At 38.2% G+C, this 16,091-nt stretch overlaps 1 protein-coding gene across 6 annotated transcripts in view; it reads left to right on the top strand.

Moving 5' to 3' along the window:
- The window catches only part of VPS54 (VPS54 subunit of GARP complex), a 134,914-nt gene that overhangs the window by 33,516 nt on the left and 85,307 nt on the right, over window positions 1-16,091 (top strand). For 3 of the 6 annotated variants that reach the window (XR_014000218.1, XM_081157258.1, XM_081157254.1), the window contains exon 1: window positions 9,728-9,974. The exons of 1 other annotated variant lie outside the window; for it this stretch is intronic. The gene's annotated coding sequence lies outside the window, so the exon portion shown is untranslated. Of the gene's footprint in view, window positions 1-9,324; window positions 9,345-9,487; window positions 9,975-16,091 lie in introns of those variants that run through there. 2 more of the 6 variants (XM_081157256.1, XM_081157259.1) reach the window with 2 other exon arrangements.

The following is a 16,091-nucleotide window of genomic DNA, read 5'->3' as shown; positions in this document are numbered from 1 at the left end:
TTTTTATTGATATATTATTCACATACAGAAAAAAATGCACAAAACAAAGGTTTGAGTAAAATTTTTTTACAAAATTAATACACATACTTAACTACTACCCAAATCAAGAAATCAAATATTACCCTCCTCAAACTCCTTTTAACCACTCTCCCCTCTCTCCTCTTGAGTATTAACACCATAACTTTGAGTTTTCGTATTTTATATAATTGGATTTATATACTATACATTTTTGTGTGTCTGTCACTCAAATTTATTGAAAAGGTGTTTGATGAACATACACATGCATTTCTATTGGATATATTCCTAAGAGTAGAATTGCTAGGTCATAGAGTGTATACATGTTCAGCTTTAGAAGATGTTGCCAAATTATGTTCCAAAGTGATGGTACCAATTTACCCTGCACCCTGTTGCTCCACATTCTAAGCAACATTTAGTATTTTCCTCCTCTCAGGACCTAGTCCATTAACCAGAAAGATATGGTGACCACCTGGAATCATAGTAGTATTTACTGGCACATATCAGTGAGCCAGTTTAATCATAAAAATAAAGCCATTTATACAAACATTTTGTTTGCTCATTGTTTTACTATATGTTGATATTTGCTTGTTGTATGGATCTGTGGCTAGTCATAGGTCCTCTTCCCTTTTTCCTTCCCCTCCCCTCCCCTCCCCTGCCCTGCCCTGCCCTTCCCTTCATCTCTCTATCCTCCCTCCCTCCCTCCCTCCCTCCCTCCCTCCCTCCCTCCCTCCCTCCCTCCCTCCCTCTCCTCTCTCTCTCTCTCTCTCTCATAAATCTCATACACATCCATCCTTTCAATTATTAACTACATGTTGACAATTTCTGAATTTATATCTTCATTCAGGTCTCTCTTTTGAGTTCCAGATCCATATATCTAACTGCCTCCATAACATTTACAGGTAGCTAATAAAAATATCCCAAATTGGACATTATTGAATTTATGGTGCCAAATCTTTTTCTTTTCCATTGTTTCCTGCCTCACTATATGGTTCCACCATTTTCCTAGATGCTCATGTCAGGAAACTAGGAATCATTCTTAACTTCCACCTATTTCCTAGCTCATTGTGTATTCAATCAACAAGTACTGCCAATTCTGTCTCCTAGAATACTTCTCAAATATTGGACACTGTCTTAGTCAGCTCGGGCTGCTATAACAAAATACCATAGAATGGGTGGCTTAAATAACAAACATTTATTTCTTGCAGTTATGGCATCTGGGAAGTTCAAGATCAAGGTGCTAGCAGATTCAGTTCCTGGTGAAAGCCCTTTTCCTGGCTTATAGACAGATGCCTTTTTGCTGTGTCCTCATATAGTGGAGAGAAAGCAACCTTTCTCTTCTTATAAGGACACTAATCCCATCATGGGGGCTTCAACCTCATGACCTCATCTAAACCTAATTACCCCTCAAAGGTCCCATCTCCAACTATGATCACATTGGGGGTTAAGGCTACAACATATTAATGTGGAATGGGCAGGGAGGTGGATTCAAACATTCAGTTCATAACAGATACCCTTCTAACTGCTCGTGCCACACCTTCTCTTGGTTATCTCCACAAATTCATTCTCTACAAGAGTAGTCAAACTGATCTATTAAAAACATGCTTGTGTTATCTACTTGCTCAAAGCCCTATCATAGATTGTAACAAAGTTCAAACTCCAACAGGACCTATAACTCCTGGTATGGTCTGACTTTGGCCAAGTTCTATCTCATTTAATCCCAGCCACATTGGCCTTCTCTCTTTCCTCTGCTTACCTACATCCCTCATGCCTCTGCTTCTTTCTGCTGGCTGTTTCCCCTACCTGGGACTCATCACTACCACTGTTTCCCTTCTATGGCTAGCTCCTATTCATTTTTCAGTTTAAATGCTGCTTTCTTGGGCAAGAATTCTCTGTTTGCCTACATTAAATTGCACTCATCTTTTTTTTCTTCTTTTTTTCCTCAATCCCTCCACCACCACCCCTGCCCCCCAGCCCTCTCCCTGCCAACAGTTCTCAGCCTGCTCTCTGTCTATGGAGCGGTCTTTGAACCTGTATAATTTTGTTAACCAATGTCACCTCAATGAATTCAATAAAAAGGAAAAAAATAAATTACACTCATCTTAACAAGCTTTCATAGCTTCTTTTTTTAAACCTTTCCATGACATGTATCCAATCTATTGCTGAACAATTCCTATAATTATTTATTTAATCTCTCTCTTCTGTACTCCTCCACCCCACCCCAGGTTGTAAGTGCTATGAGAACATGAACTAAATTAGTCTTGCTGACTGCTATCATCTTGGACCCAGAAACATCACTGATAAATACTCATTGAGTGTGAATGGATGTCTGGATGTCTACTTGAGAATGAGGACAAGTGCAGGGGGTTAAGGGAATATTGGTGCAGGAACATTTTTCCTACCTCTTCATTATGATAAGAGATTTAGAATCAGAATATAGGTTCCACCATTAAGAGGAATCATGAATTTAACAAAAATTAACCCCATTTGGGGGGCAAAGAGTAAGTAACTGAGGAAGCCTCTAAGATACTGGAGCAAAATGCAGGCAACTCAGCCAGACAGTGAAGAATCAAGCAGAGAGAAGAGCAATTTCCCTCTAGATACCATTAACCAGGAGATATGCTGACCACCTGGAATCAGAGCAGCACTCACTGGCATGCACCAGTGAGCCAGTTTAATCATCAAGACGAAGCCATTTATACAAGCTTTTTGCTTGCGCACTTATTTGATATATGCTTGTTGTAGGGATCTGTGGAGGGAGAACTGTCAGGAGTTTGACTTTCAATTTGTAATAGAAAATAAAACCAATTCATATGTGGTAAATGTGTCCTGCATGCTCACTTTACCATTTCTTTTGCTGTGCATACTGAACTGCAAAGTAAAGTTAGGAAACAGAAGAATGGAAATAGGCTTTTGAATATTTATAAAGGAGGAATACATTAAAATAAGCCATACATTTTCTAAAATACTGCATTCTTGCAACCAAATATGGGAGCTGTCCCTTGGATTTGTAAACTGCTACCGAGACTTAATAAATTAATCTACATTGATTATTTCCAAAGTTATTAAATACTGATTACCAAGCAAAGTCTTCCCTACAAGATTTTTTTTCTTATAAGTAATGAGAACCTTCCTACTCCATACTTTAGAGAAAGCCTTATCTCTTTTTTTGGAGAGGAGGAATCTGATATATGTTTTAGATTCAAATAACAAGCAATTCCACTTAACATAATTCTTTGCTTTTTCAGTAATTTGTTGCTGTAGCATTTCCACAGAATAGTGTGGGGACAAAAAGCACAGGTCTTGAAGAACTTAAACCTGGTGTCTGATTGGAAATAGGCTGTCACCACTAAAAGGTTATGTCTCAGCCTTTTGATCTCCATTTCCTCAAAGCCTGTCCTGTTTCAAAAGTCTTTGATTTTAACTATGTTTTCTTTCTTTTGAGTTTATTTTTATTTGATCTAGATCCTTAAAAGCTAATAAATAAAATGATGAAAGGGGAAAATGCTGTTCTAAATTTAAAGTTAGATTTTTGGAAAGTTAGATTGAAATCAGATTCTGATTGAGAACTTTTTTCATTAATGTGCAGGAATTCATAAAAGTAAACGGAATAAGGGGAAAAAACAAATTTCACTTGATGGTAGAATGGGAACCAAAATGACCAGACAGTGACATGAAAATTAAATGGCATTTCTAATGCATTTTGGTATTCAAGGAAATCCATTCTATAATTGCAATCCATTGTTATATTAATCTTTTACTTTGGATTATGTTGCGAAATTGTCCTGGTTTCAGGATACCCAGTGGGGGTTTTTTTTGGTCTCTGTTTATTTTGCTTTTAAGACATTCCTCACTGTTTGCTTTTTTTTTTTTTCCTATTTAAAAATATTACATAGTGGTGTAAGAATTTGTATCCCTGCTGCATAGGGGGTTCTTTCTGAGTGATGGCTGATGTTGAGTCATGTACTCAGTTGATGTAGAAGTGGTTTTAAGGAAATCCCTTGAGAGGCCAACTATGGTTTCTGTTTCTCTGGAAATGTATGGTTTCTAAATTGCCCATAATTATAAATAAAATTTCTCCTTTTCCTAGAAAAGTTTTAAATAAATTTTTTCCCTAATAAATGTTTAACTATTCTGTCCTTATAGCTCTACTTCATTATACAACTGCATATTTTAAAAATAATTGCACATAGTTATTACTTAAAATACTCCAATTATAAAATAAGCCAAGAATAACATCTTTATCATAAATCTAATAAGTTAGTAGTGCCTTACAAAAATCTTGAGTCCTAAAATATATCAGTGGTAAGTTTTCAAGACATTAGACTGGATACTCATGGTGCTTTGTGTATAGAAGAAAGTGGTTTGTGTTTACAAGTACCAGTTTGCCTTTATCTTTCATTCAGTATTTTAACAAGCATTTACTGAGCTCTCAACATGTACCAGGCATTGTTCCAGGGGTTGGGGGGTAAAGTGGTAAACAAAAGATAAAATTTTCTGCCCCTCATGGACTTGCATTCCTATGGGGGAAATAAGACAATAAATAAGTAAAACATATGGGGGTTAGAAGTTAATAAAGGCTAAGGAGAAAAGTAAAGTGGAAAAGCAGACAGGGTATGATGTTACAATGAGAAATATGGATATCATGAAATGTCTCACTGACAAGGTAAAATTTGAATAAAGACCTGAAGGAGGTGAGGGAGTCAGCTATTTGGATAGCTGGGGGGAAAGCATTCCAGACAGAAGGAAGAGCAAGCACAAATGCTCTGAGGCAGGAGCATGACTGGCATGTCCCAGGAACAGCGAAGAGCTCAGCATGATTAGAGCAGAGTGAGAAATGAGGGGAATAGGAGAAGATAAAGTTAGAGAGATCATTTCTGATTGTTGTACTCCTCTAATCCATTCAACAACTTATTCACTAATTTTTAATACTAACATTTCTCATATGTTTCCTATTTAAAATGATGGAGTAGATATGCTCTATGGTTGACTTCTGCTCCAGGAGGAAGTATATAAAGGCTTCATGTCTGAGGTAGGAATTAACTGTTTCATGTGCTCTTCTCTTGTTGATGTCTTAGGTTGCATTTCCTCAGTTTGGTTGAGAAATCACAATATTACCGTGTCCCCTAGTTCCTGTATGTCCAGTTTGTGACTTGCAACTTTTCATATCCTCTGACCACTTATCTTACTTGTGGACCTTTGGCTTAGGAAGATTTTTGAGATCTTGTGGCTTCTCGTGCCTCACCTCACCTACCTCATTCATAGCCATGTCTTACCACTTTCTGTTCTGTGGTTTCATTAACACAGCCTTCCTAATAATAATGAGATAGTGAAGATTATAATAATGAGTTTGACACCTAACATTTTTTTGAGTACTAACTATGAGCTAGGCACTAAGCTATGCTACTTAAGTACGCTTTAAATGTTATCCTCATACTACATCTATGAAGTGGGTACTGTCTTTATCCCCACAGAGAACTGAACTGTAGAGAGCTTAACATGCCTGAGGTTACTCAGCTAGAAAGTGGTAGAGCTAGAATGCAAACCCAGGACCCATAAATAGTGTATGAGGCCATAACATGTCCTTTTGTATCACATGCATAAACATGATTCAGAAGGGAAAGGGAAAGAACACCCAATCCCAACAAAGTTCTCTAAACTCCGAAAGCCTCTATGAGTAATAATTATGTTTCTAATGTTATGTATTTATCATTTGTTAATTTTACCTAGTTTGAGTTGGAGATAACATTTGCAATACAGTCCTATTTTTAAAGGTATTGATACTAGAGTTGGTTTTGCATTGTCCTAGACACAGGTGTACACGTACACACACACACACACACATACTGTGGACAAGACTAAAGAAGTAGCAGTTGAAGGTATAAATACCACTGGGGACTTCTATCAGACCAAGATCAAAATTAAAAAGAAAGGAGAGAAAAGGAAGAAAGCTAACGTGTTTATTGAGCTTTTCTTGTTATCAGTTAAAAAGCTCGTTTTAACTGATATTAAAATGCTTATTTAATCCCAACAACTCTATTAATATTCTCATTTTACATGTGAAAAAATAAAGTGTGAAGAGGTTATTACTCTTACTTGGCAGATGAAGAAACAAAGGATTAGAAAATGAGATCAAAATCACATTGCCAAAGTGTTATAGCCGAGTTAAAAAAAACAAACAGGGTTGGCTAAATTCCAAACCCTGTGGAGTTAATTACTGCAGGTGGGAGAGAGACTCTAGAGTAGCCCCCATGATTCCCACTTCCTGGTGTTCCCAACTCTGTGCAATTCCCCTCTCCTTGAGTGTGAGCAAACCTTGTGACTTGCTTCTAAACCATAGAACATGGCAAAAATGATAGAATATCACTCTGACTTGCTAGCTGACTCACTGTAGAGTTGAGGAACACTCCTCACTAGTTTGATGAAGCAAATAGCCATTTTGCAAAAACCTATATAATAATGAACTGAAGGTGTCCTCTAGGACCCAGGAGCTAGGGCTGTCAGTCATACAACCAGAAGAAAAAGATTTCCGCCAACAACCTGACTAATCTTGGAGGCAGATTCTTCCTTAGTCTCTAGTGAGAACACAGCCTGGTGGATGTTTTGATTGGGGCCTTGTAAGACCTTGAGCAGAAGACCAAGCTAAGCTGTGCCTGGACTCCCGCCTCACAGAAACAGTAACATAATAAAAATGTGCAGCAATAGAAACTAATGCACCACACTACCTTGGTTTTCCCTATGCTTGGAGCACAGTAAATGCTTAGCAAACAGTTGTTGCTATCATTATGATAACCAAAATGGAAATTTAAAATATCAGAGTCAAAGAGAAATGGAACAGAGAAATTTAAGAGTTAAATAACTGTTTCCAAAGTAGTCAAGATAATGATATATGAAAAACTTGCATATTACATACTCCCAACAATTATTTTATTATCACATGAAATATAAAATTTCTAGTGGTGCTTATACCTACATCTAGTTTAATGTCTTATACCATAAATTGGAAAGTTTTCCTACATTAAGATAGTCTACATTAGATATGAATAAATACTAAAACATATTCAGATTCCAATCATATTGTTATAAATTGTGATTTTTAAACATTTTAACATTTTAAAATAGCTTACATATGATGGATAAAATGAGTCAAGGCATTGGATCAAAAAACCAAACCCAGATGAAACTACTATCAGCATAGTACTTTCAGTTCATGAAGGCAAATGGATTTTGCTTACCAAACATAATTTACACTAAACACATAATGTAATTATATATATTTAGCTACAGAGTAGGTAAGAGAACTTGCACAGGTTTCCATTTTATACATTTAGATTTGCTATTGTGGAAAAAAGAGGGGCTAGTTCTCATGTCTAACTAAATTGTAAAATGATTTTTCTGATTGTTCCTTCTACCAATGGCTCCTTTCCTTGTGTATTTATATTGGCATGTGAATGTATAGTTTCTGTCAAACATATCATTTAGAATGGTGTTTGTTGATTAAGTTGACATGTTAGCCTCACTACTGTCCCACAAATATGCACTGAACATAAGTAAACATAAGCATAGGCCTTTTATAGGTGTTCCAGAATTTAAAAATTCGCTCATTCTTCCTTTAACAAGAATAGATGGCCCTGAATAATTACACCACTCATAATCTTAACAGGTTTACTACATATGCCAAATACAGTGTTAGTAATATGATAGCTAAATATTTTCTTCTTTTTAGGGCAATGATGATTTCTATCAGCTTTTCTTCATTTCCTGTTATCTGTCCTCCCTGGAAATGAACACTAAAACTATATCTACACATATTTGTGAGTTGACTTTTCTTTCTAATACTGAAATGATTCAAATGATAACAAATAAACAATTAATTTGAAATGGATCTATTTAAATTAAATTACTTGTCCAGTTAACAGTTTTTTTGTTTTGTTTTGTTGTTGGCAAACCTGATCATCAGCTCTGTTTAGATTCATGATTATGGTTTGTTCTGTGGAAAAGTAAAAGTAAACATCATGCTAGATCCCTCAAAGAACTAAGTATAATACCGAATGTCTATTTTCTTCCTATGGTATGTTATCTGTAGTTGGATAATGAGTAAAGCAAACCAGTCTGTCTTGTTCTAGTGTTTACGAGATATCTCAAGGCTATTATTTAATCCAAGTGCCCAGTAGAGCAACTTGGAATCTTTTTTGGAACAGGGTGGGGTATAAATACAAATAGTTTTTGAAGGAGACAACTTGGAGTGGTGAACAGACAATACAATATACAAATGATGTATTATAGAATTGTACACCTGAAATCTATATACTTTTATTAACCAATGTCACCCCAATAAATTTTTTAAAAAGGAAAACAAACAAAAAAACAATTTTTAAAAGGCCAGACCTCAAGGTGTTGTTTTTTTAATACTCACCAGAGGATATGTTTTTATTGACTTAGGGAGAGAAAGAGAGCAACATCCCAACCAGGGATCGAACCCACAACTTTAGCTCTTTAGTGGGTAAAACATTTTACAAAGAGTTATGTTTGTAGTTTTCAAAGTGACTTCTTGGAAGTGAAACTTGCATGAAGTTTCTTTTCAATTCCCAACTATAAGAGTTACATTTTCACTTTTGATTTGTTAAAACATACCGTCTTATAAATGCCTGAAACTTGAATATTTTTAGACAAAGAAATAGTTTCAAAATGGAAAGAAATCTTCCTAAAATTAAGACATAAGCACTCAAATGAATGAGGGCCCTTTTTTCCTCTTTTTAAAAATAGAATATTCTAAGACACTCCCTTTCTTGCGGATTGTATTTTATTGGATTAAGATCCCAAGCCCTCTGAAACCAGGCTGGATTACTGCTAAAAATCACGAGGAGGCATTAGTACACACACACTTCAAGTGTCTCTGTCTAATAGCAGGAATAACTGATTTCAGTGCCAGAGAAGTGTGAGAGGTGCCTGGGCGGAAGGCCTGAACTGGGGGGAAAGAGGGCTCGGTGGGGGAGGGCGTCCTATAGAGACCAAGCAGTTTTCAGGGTCCAGTGGGGTGTTGGGGAGGGGGTGATCTTGACCCTTCCAAATGTTATTAGGGAAACTCTGAACAGCGTTCACTTTGAGCGAGGGAAAGGAGAGGTGAAATGGTGTGGAAATACCTACTTTACTAGGTCCTGGGTGATTTCGGGACTTTGGAGTCAGGGGTCTGGCGAGAGCGAGAGGGCTCAGTCCCAGGGAAGGCGGCCGGCGGCACCCGGGCGCTCCAGAGAACCCCGGGTGGGGGAGGGGCGCGGGGAAGAGTTCAGCGCGGGTTTCTGTCTTCGCGTGCAGGACCATGAGAGGAGGTGCGGGGGAACCGCGCGGGTACTTCCCGCTGCGGGGGGACGCCGAACGCGCCAGCGCCGTACCCCCTCTCTCCAGGCGGCGAGCGCTCCCCCCGGCCCGGGCCGCGGCCCTCCCGCCCCGGCGGAGCCGCGCGGTGGATTGTGGGCTGGGGGCTGCGGCGGCCTGGCGGCGGCCTCCGGCGCTGTGTCCCCCGACCTAGCCGGGCCGAGCCGGGTCGGCGGGGCGAGGGGAAGCAGTGAGCCGGGAGCAGAAGCGCTAAGGGTAGTGGTCGCGGCGCGGCGGCGGCTCCTCTGGAGGCCGGGGATGTGGGAGAGGCGGTGGCAGCAGCGGCGGAGGCGGCGCTGCGGACCCGGGGGAAACTGCTGGCTGACAGGACACCCGGGAGAGACGTGAGGGAGCCGCCGCTGCCGCCTCTCACCCCCGAGCGGAGTAGGGCTCAAGAGGGCGGCCCTGTGCTCCCCGGGCTGACAGGCCAGCCGGCGCGGGGCGGCGGCGGGAAGCCGGGTTCGGGCCCGGACGGGCTCCGGGCGGCGGCGGCCGCGGAGCAGCAGTCTCGGCGCGACGTGGAGGGCTGGAGGCGGCGGCGATGCACTAGGCCTCGCTCTGGGGCGGCTGCCCGAGACCCGCAGGTAGGTGGCGGGCCGGCCCCGCTCGGCTCCCGGCGCTTCGCGGCCCACCCTCCACCCGACCTCCTCTGTGGAGAGAGGGACCCAGACCCCACCCCCTCTGTCTCCGAGCCGGCAGAGTTTCGGTCGTAACTGACCAGCGCTGAAGCTCCATTCTCCTCTCGGCCACCTACTCGTCTGTTCACTCTCCGTCCGGGATCGGGCTGGCAGCTGTGCTCCCCACCTCCAGCCGGCGGCCTCAAACGCCGTTCTCGCCCATCTCCCAGATCCGGGCTCTGGAACTTCCACCACTCTCCTTAGATGCTGCCCCCAAACTTTTCTTTTTAGAGCCGGGCCCTTAGCCCTCTTTTGATGCTACTGGAATAATTTAAATTTAAAACATCATTTTTCTTCCTGGAGAAGGCTAACCCAAAGAATGATTCGATGTTTTGCAGTTTGACAATTTAGCTCGCAGTATTTTGCTCAATAATTAATGTTCTTCAGTTCTGCTTCTTTCCATCTCTGCACGGTTACAAAGGCAGGCCTTCCCCGTCGTTGACAAGGAAACCTTTGACTGCCCATTATAATTGACCACTTGGGCTGTCCAGGACGGTATATTTAGAATTTTGGCTCAGCCAGGTTGCGCTTTTGAAAAAATTTCCCTTTAACCAGCTTTATTTTTTTGGTCTTTATGGAGGCTCTCCTTACTTTCGAAGAATTAAAATGTTTGGAGTGTTTTTGTTTTTAATTGGACCTATTTCTGATTTGTCAAACCCCAGGGCAATCTTAATAGTAAATGCTTACAAGGCAAGTCATAATTATGATAGTATACTGAGAAGTGTGTTATTGTGAAAATTGCAGATTTTGGTGGACATTCAGGTTGACTTTGATAAATCTATGGGGAGTTCTAATTGGAAAAGTACCTTGAGAGCCTTAATCATTTCTAAGCATTTATGATAGAACAGAAAGAATAGTGACCGTATTCATATTGTAGTAGTTAGAGTCTGATTTCCTAGCAATAGGTATTACTTGGTGGTTCATAGTAGATCATCATTGGTCATGATAGTTTTGGGTAAAAATGATAAGTATGTGCAAATTTTGGGTAATTGATAGTTGTGGTTTTGGGGATTAGATATTTGCAATTTAATGTGATCTGGCTATCTTTAAATTATACTCTAGTAACTTCAGAATTATTACATTACCAGGACAGACGCTATAGTCTGAGAATCATTTTTAAAGGAAATGAAAAAATGTTTTAATGGTTTTGTTTATAAAGAATGTATCACAACAAAACTATAAAGACTGCCCATGTTTTGTTTTGTTGACCATATTCATATGTTTTGTTCTTGCAGAGATATTGTTACTGTAGCATTTGGCTTTCTGAAATGTCATTCATTGCTTCCAAATCATCCAGAGTTTACTAGGAAAAGATGATTAAATTTGCATATATTTTCTAGAAAAGTTAAAATTTATTTTTGGGTAGGTATTAAGTTTTTAATGATTTCATAATTAAAATCAAATCTTATAACTCATGAAATGGCAAAATTTGCAGAATTTGTTCTTACATTTTCCTATCAATAAAAGTTGATAAACTAATTTTTCTTGCTTTTAGCTTTTTACAACTTTATTGAGTAAAAGTACAGTCATTTAAAGTGTAAAATTCAGCGATGTTTAGTATATTTACAAAGTTATACAACCACCACCATAATCAATTCTACAACATTTTCATTATCCCAAAAAGAGAACTTCTCATCATTAGCATTTATTCCCTATTCTCCCCACCCCACACCAGACCTAGGCAACCACTGATCTACTTTTCATCTCAATATTTGTCTCTGTGGTTCATTCTGTATATGGTATTAGCTCATAGCTTGAAAAGTTTTTGTTTTAAAATTAATTTACATGTTTAAAATATTTTGTTTGAGTCAGAATAAGTAACTAGTCACTGGTATTAGCGATCATTTAAACAACTGACATTTTTTGCTTATATTCAGTGTAGATTAATATAACATGTGGAAAAAGAAAAACGTTAGCATGAATGGCTTCAGTGATCTTAAGAGGTGGTCTGGTCAGCTGGGAGTCAATAAGTAAAAGCTGAAAGAATATTTTTGTCAATAAGTAAAAGCTGAGAGTATTAGGATATTAAGGTAGGAAAAAACCTTAAAAGGTCACCAGCTTATTTCCTGCTTGCTTCACAAATAGATGAGGAAATCTGAAGAGTCGAAGCTTGAATCTCTAGGATGCATGGTTCACGAACCACAATGTGCCATGAAGGGCAAGAAATGGGGATTTGTAAGTTAGAATTGTTTAGGTTTTCTTATATATGTATGCATGCATGTATGTATGTACTGTATTTGACATTTTACTAGCAGAGGAGAGAGAGAACTGGACATTTCCCCAATGAGGGAAGACTAATGTGTACACATAGATAAAATTCATGTTACAAAATCCTCTAAAAATGCTTTAACCGAAAGAGCATGGCATATATATTATTTAGGTATCTTCTTGAACTATTACCATCTTATTTTTAAAAATCCAAATTTTAAAAACAAAATTAACTTTTTAAAATTATAATTAACAGGGCTGATTGGAAGCCTCCTTTTTCAAAGACCCAGGGCCCTAACATCTAAATCAATGGTTCTCAAGCTGGAGTGATTTTGCCTCCAAGGGACATTTGGCAGTGTCTGGAAACATTTTTCATTATCACAACTGAAGGTGGGGTGCTATTGGCATCTAGCCAAGAAATGTTGGTAAACATCCTACAATGAACAGGATATAGTCTACCTTACTCAAACAACAAAGGATTATCTGACCTAAAATATCAGTAGTATTGTTCTAAACCTATGGTTTGCATGATTCTAGTAAGGGCTTAAGCTAGTGGTAAAATACTCTCAGTGGACACTGATTGGTGGATCAGATTAACCCTGTAGGTTCTCTAGCAACTTTCTTTGTAGGGTTAGCATTTGAGAGAAAAGTAAAAGGAAATCTATTTATGACTCAATGCAGATATTCTTTAGTCTGTTTCGCTGTCTTCAAATCTGAAGAAAATAATTTTTTTCTTTTAATTATTTATTGAATTTATTGGGGTGACATTGGTTAATAAAATTATATAGGTGTCAGATGTACAATTCTGTAACACCTCACCTTTTATTATATTGTGTGTTTACCACCCCAAGCCAAGTCTCCTTCCATCTCCATTTATCCCCCTATACCCTTTTCTACCTCCCTCCTGAAGAAAAACTTTTTTCCCTGAAAATGACAGCCTTATTTTACTGCAAATTTGAGTTACTATTATATATTGAATTGTTGGTTACTGGTGCATAGGTTTTTTGAAATTGGAAATAAATATAGTATAGTAGTAGTTTGTTTATCTAGAAGAGATTTTTTTTTTTTATGGTTGTGTCAATTGCCAAAGAAAAGAGAAGTAGGCTGTTTAAATTAATAGTGTTTTAATTAATGTTCAAAAATTTTCAAAGCTTATACATGAATCTCATCTTTTTTTCTGTTCCTTATAGGCCCTAATTTTGATTCTGTAATTTGTTGTTAACAGCTCAATTTGGTGGTGAAAGAAGAAAAGATTGACATTTGGGATCACTTTTGCTATTTACCTGCTTTATGACCTTAGATAAATTATTCAATCTTTCTGAGCCTAAATTTTCTCATCTATAAAATAGGAATAGTGATAATCTCTGTATTATAAGGTTATTGTGAGAATTGAATGAGGTAATGTGTGTTAGGTGCTATGACAACTATAAAATACTGTGTATAAGAGTTAGTTATTACACCTGAAACTATGGTTGTATCAGTTTTACCTCAATTTAAAAAAGAGTGAGTTATTTGTTTCAGAAGAATCAAATTAGAAAGGGATAGAGAGGGTGCCAAAGGCAGGAATATAGCTAACAAGGCAAAGAACAGTGACTGCTGACAGCCTCTGTAGGGAGAAGTGAGAAATTCTAAAAATATATTGATAACAAACTAGTAAAAGAACTAGTATTATTACCATAATTAGAAGCTCTTTAATATAGGGATAAACTGACTTCCTTTAGTAGCACCTGAAGTATCACTATTATAAAACAGCATAAAACTATTATTATAATGGTGAAATTGTTATCAAGAAAAGGTTACCTTGTTTTCAAAATATGCTATTTGAAAAGTCATGAAAATATATAATTTCAGATTAAATTTTGCATAAATTACTTATTTGTACAAAAAATGTTAGCTTTTTTTTGAGAGTAAGCTAATTATCTGGTAATTCCCTTGTTGGGAATAATTCTTTCTGTTTTCATTTACTGTTCATGCCTTCCTTTATATTTGAAGGGTTTTTCTACCACTGGTAAGTGCTCCTCAAATGTGAAGATTAAGTGTTTTAAACCTGGCCACTGTTTGTAAAAACCTATCTTTCTAGATTCCTTCCTTCCTTCCTTCCTTCCTTCCTTCCTTCCTTCCTTCCTTCCTTCCTTCCTTCCTTCCTTCCTTCCTTCCTTTCTATCATCTATCTATCTATCTATCTATCTATCTATCTATCTATCTATCTATCTATCTATCTATCATCTATCATCTATCTATCTTTATTGATTTCAGAGAGAGGAAAGGAGAGGGGGAGACAGAGATAGAAACATCAATGATGAGAGTCATTGATCGGCTGCCTCCTGCATGGCCCCAACTGGGGATGGAGCCTGAAACCGGGGCATGTGCCCTGACCAGGAATTGAACCACCATTGCCTGGATCTTAGGTCGATGCTCAAGCACAGAGCCACGCCTGGCCAGGCTAGATTGGTTTCTTTTTCTATTATTTTTCAACATCTTTTTACACAAAAAGAGATACTTCAATTTTTCGACATGTCCAGTAGTCCATAGTTTGTTATGTAGCATTTAAAGTTGAATTATCTAAAATACATGAAATGAATGGGGGGAAATGTAATCTCTTACAATTTTGTTAACTGGTCAACTTTCACAATCATACTAAAGTAAGACTGCAGATAAACAGAGCTGGAGCTATTCAGTGAGATTTTTCTGGAGTAGCAGGAAGGTAGAATAGTTTGAGACAGTATTCAGAATAAGTCATGTGATGAACTTAAAATACGGTGAACTTGCCTTGGCCATTGTGGCTTGGTTGGAGTGTGTTCTGTCCTGTGCGCTGGAAGGTCTCCGGTTCCATTACTGGTCCGCAGTCAGTGCACATACCTAGGTTGCCTGCTGGATTCTGGGTCGGGGCGTCTTTTGGGAGGCAACTGATCCATGTTTCTCACCTCTCTTTCTCTCAAGTCAATAAAAATAAATAAATAAATAAATGAATAAATAAATAAGTAAGTAATATGGTGAACCTAAAAAATTGGATTATAAAAGGGAGGGGTGTTTTCAGGGCAAAAAAAATGCCACTAATTTGGAGAATTTTATATTCGAATAGACTTAATATATACCACTATCAAAGAATACTTAAAAGAGAATGACCTAATCAGATCTGAGTTTTAGAAAGATGATTCTGAAATGAAATGAAGTTAGGAGCAAAGGAAGACTTTTGGTAGGAGAGTCTTACAATAGTCTAGTCTGCAAATAAAATTCTGAACTAGAGCAGTGGCAGTTGGAATGGAGAGCAAGACATGGCTTTGTAATGAATTTTGGAGGTTGAATCCATAGGACAGTCCAACTTGGTATAGAAATTGAAGAATGTAGAGCTTAGGGAGTAAAGAGGCCCTAGGGTTTCCAGCCTGGGAAACTACATAAGTGGTGTTGCCATTAACTAGCTAGAGAAGGAATACGTTTTTGGCAGATGGGAGAGAGGAGTAAAGATAGATGAGTTTAAATTTTGGATGTATTGAATTTTAGGTATCTGTGAGACTTGTAGGGGAAGATGCCCAGTAGGCTGTTATAAATTTGGGTGCGAGACACTAAAAAAGGTTAGAACTGCAGAAAGATCTGGAATCAATCTAGTTTTCTCCATCTTTTCAACCATTATCTGAGTTCAAGCTGCACTCAGCTCTCACCTAGATTATTGCATGTTTACTATCTGGCCTCTTCTAGTCTTAGACTCCTCTGATTCATTCTCTGTGCTACAATCAGTGATCTTTCTAAAGGGCAATTACATTATTTCTGTGACTTTTATTCTCAAGATGAAATCCACATTCTTATTCTTTTAACATA

Source organism: Miniopterus schreibersii, assembly GCF_964146895.1.
Source record: "Miniopterus schreibersii genome assembly, chromosome: 13".
Classification (NCBI taxonomy): Eukaryota; Metazoa; Chordata; class Mammalia; order Chiroptera; family Miniopteridae; genus Miniopterus; species Miniopterus schreibersii.
Note: the sequence above shows the minus strand (reverse complement) of the source record. Positions and strands in the feature narration are given on the sequence as shown.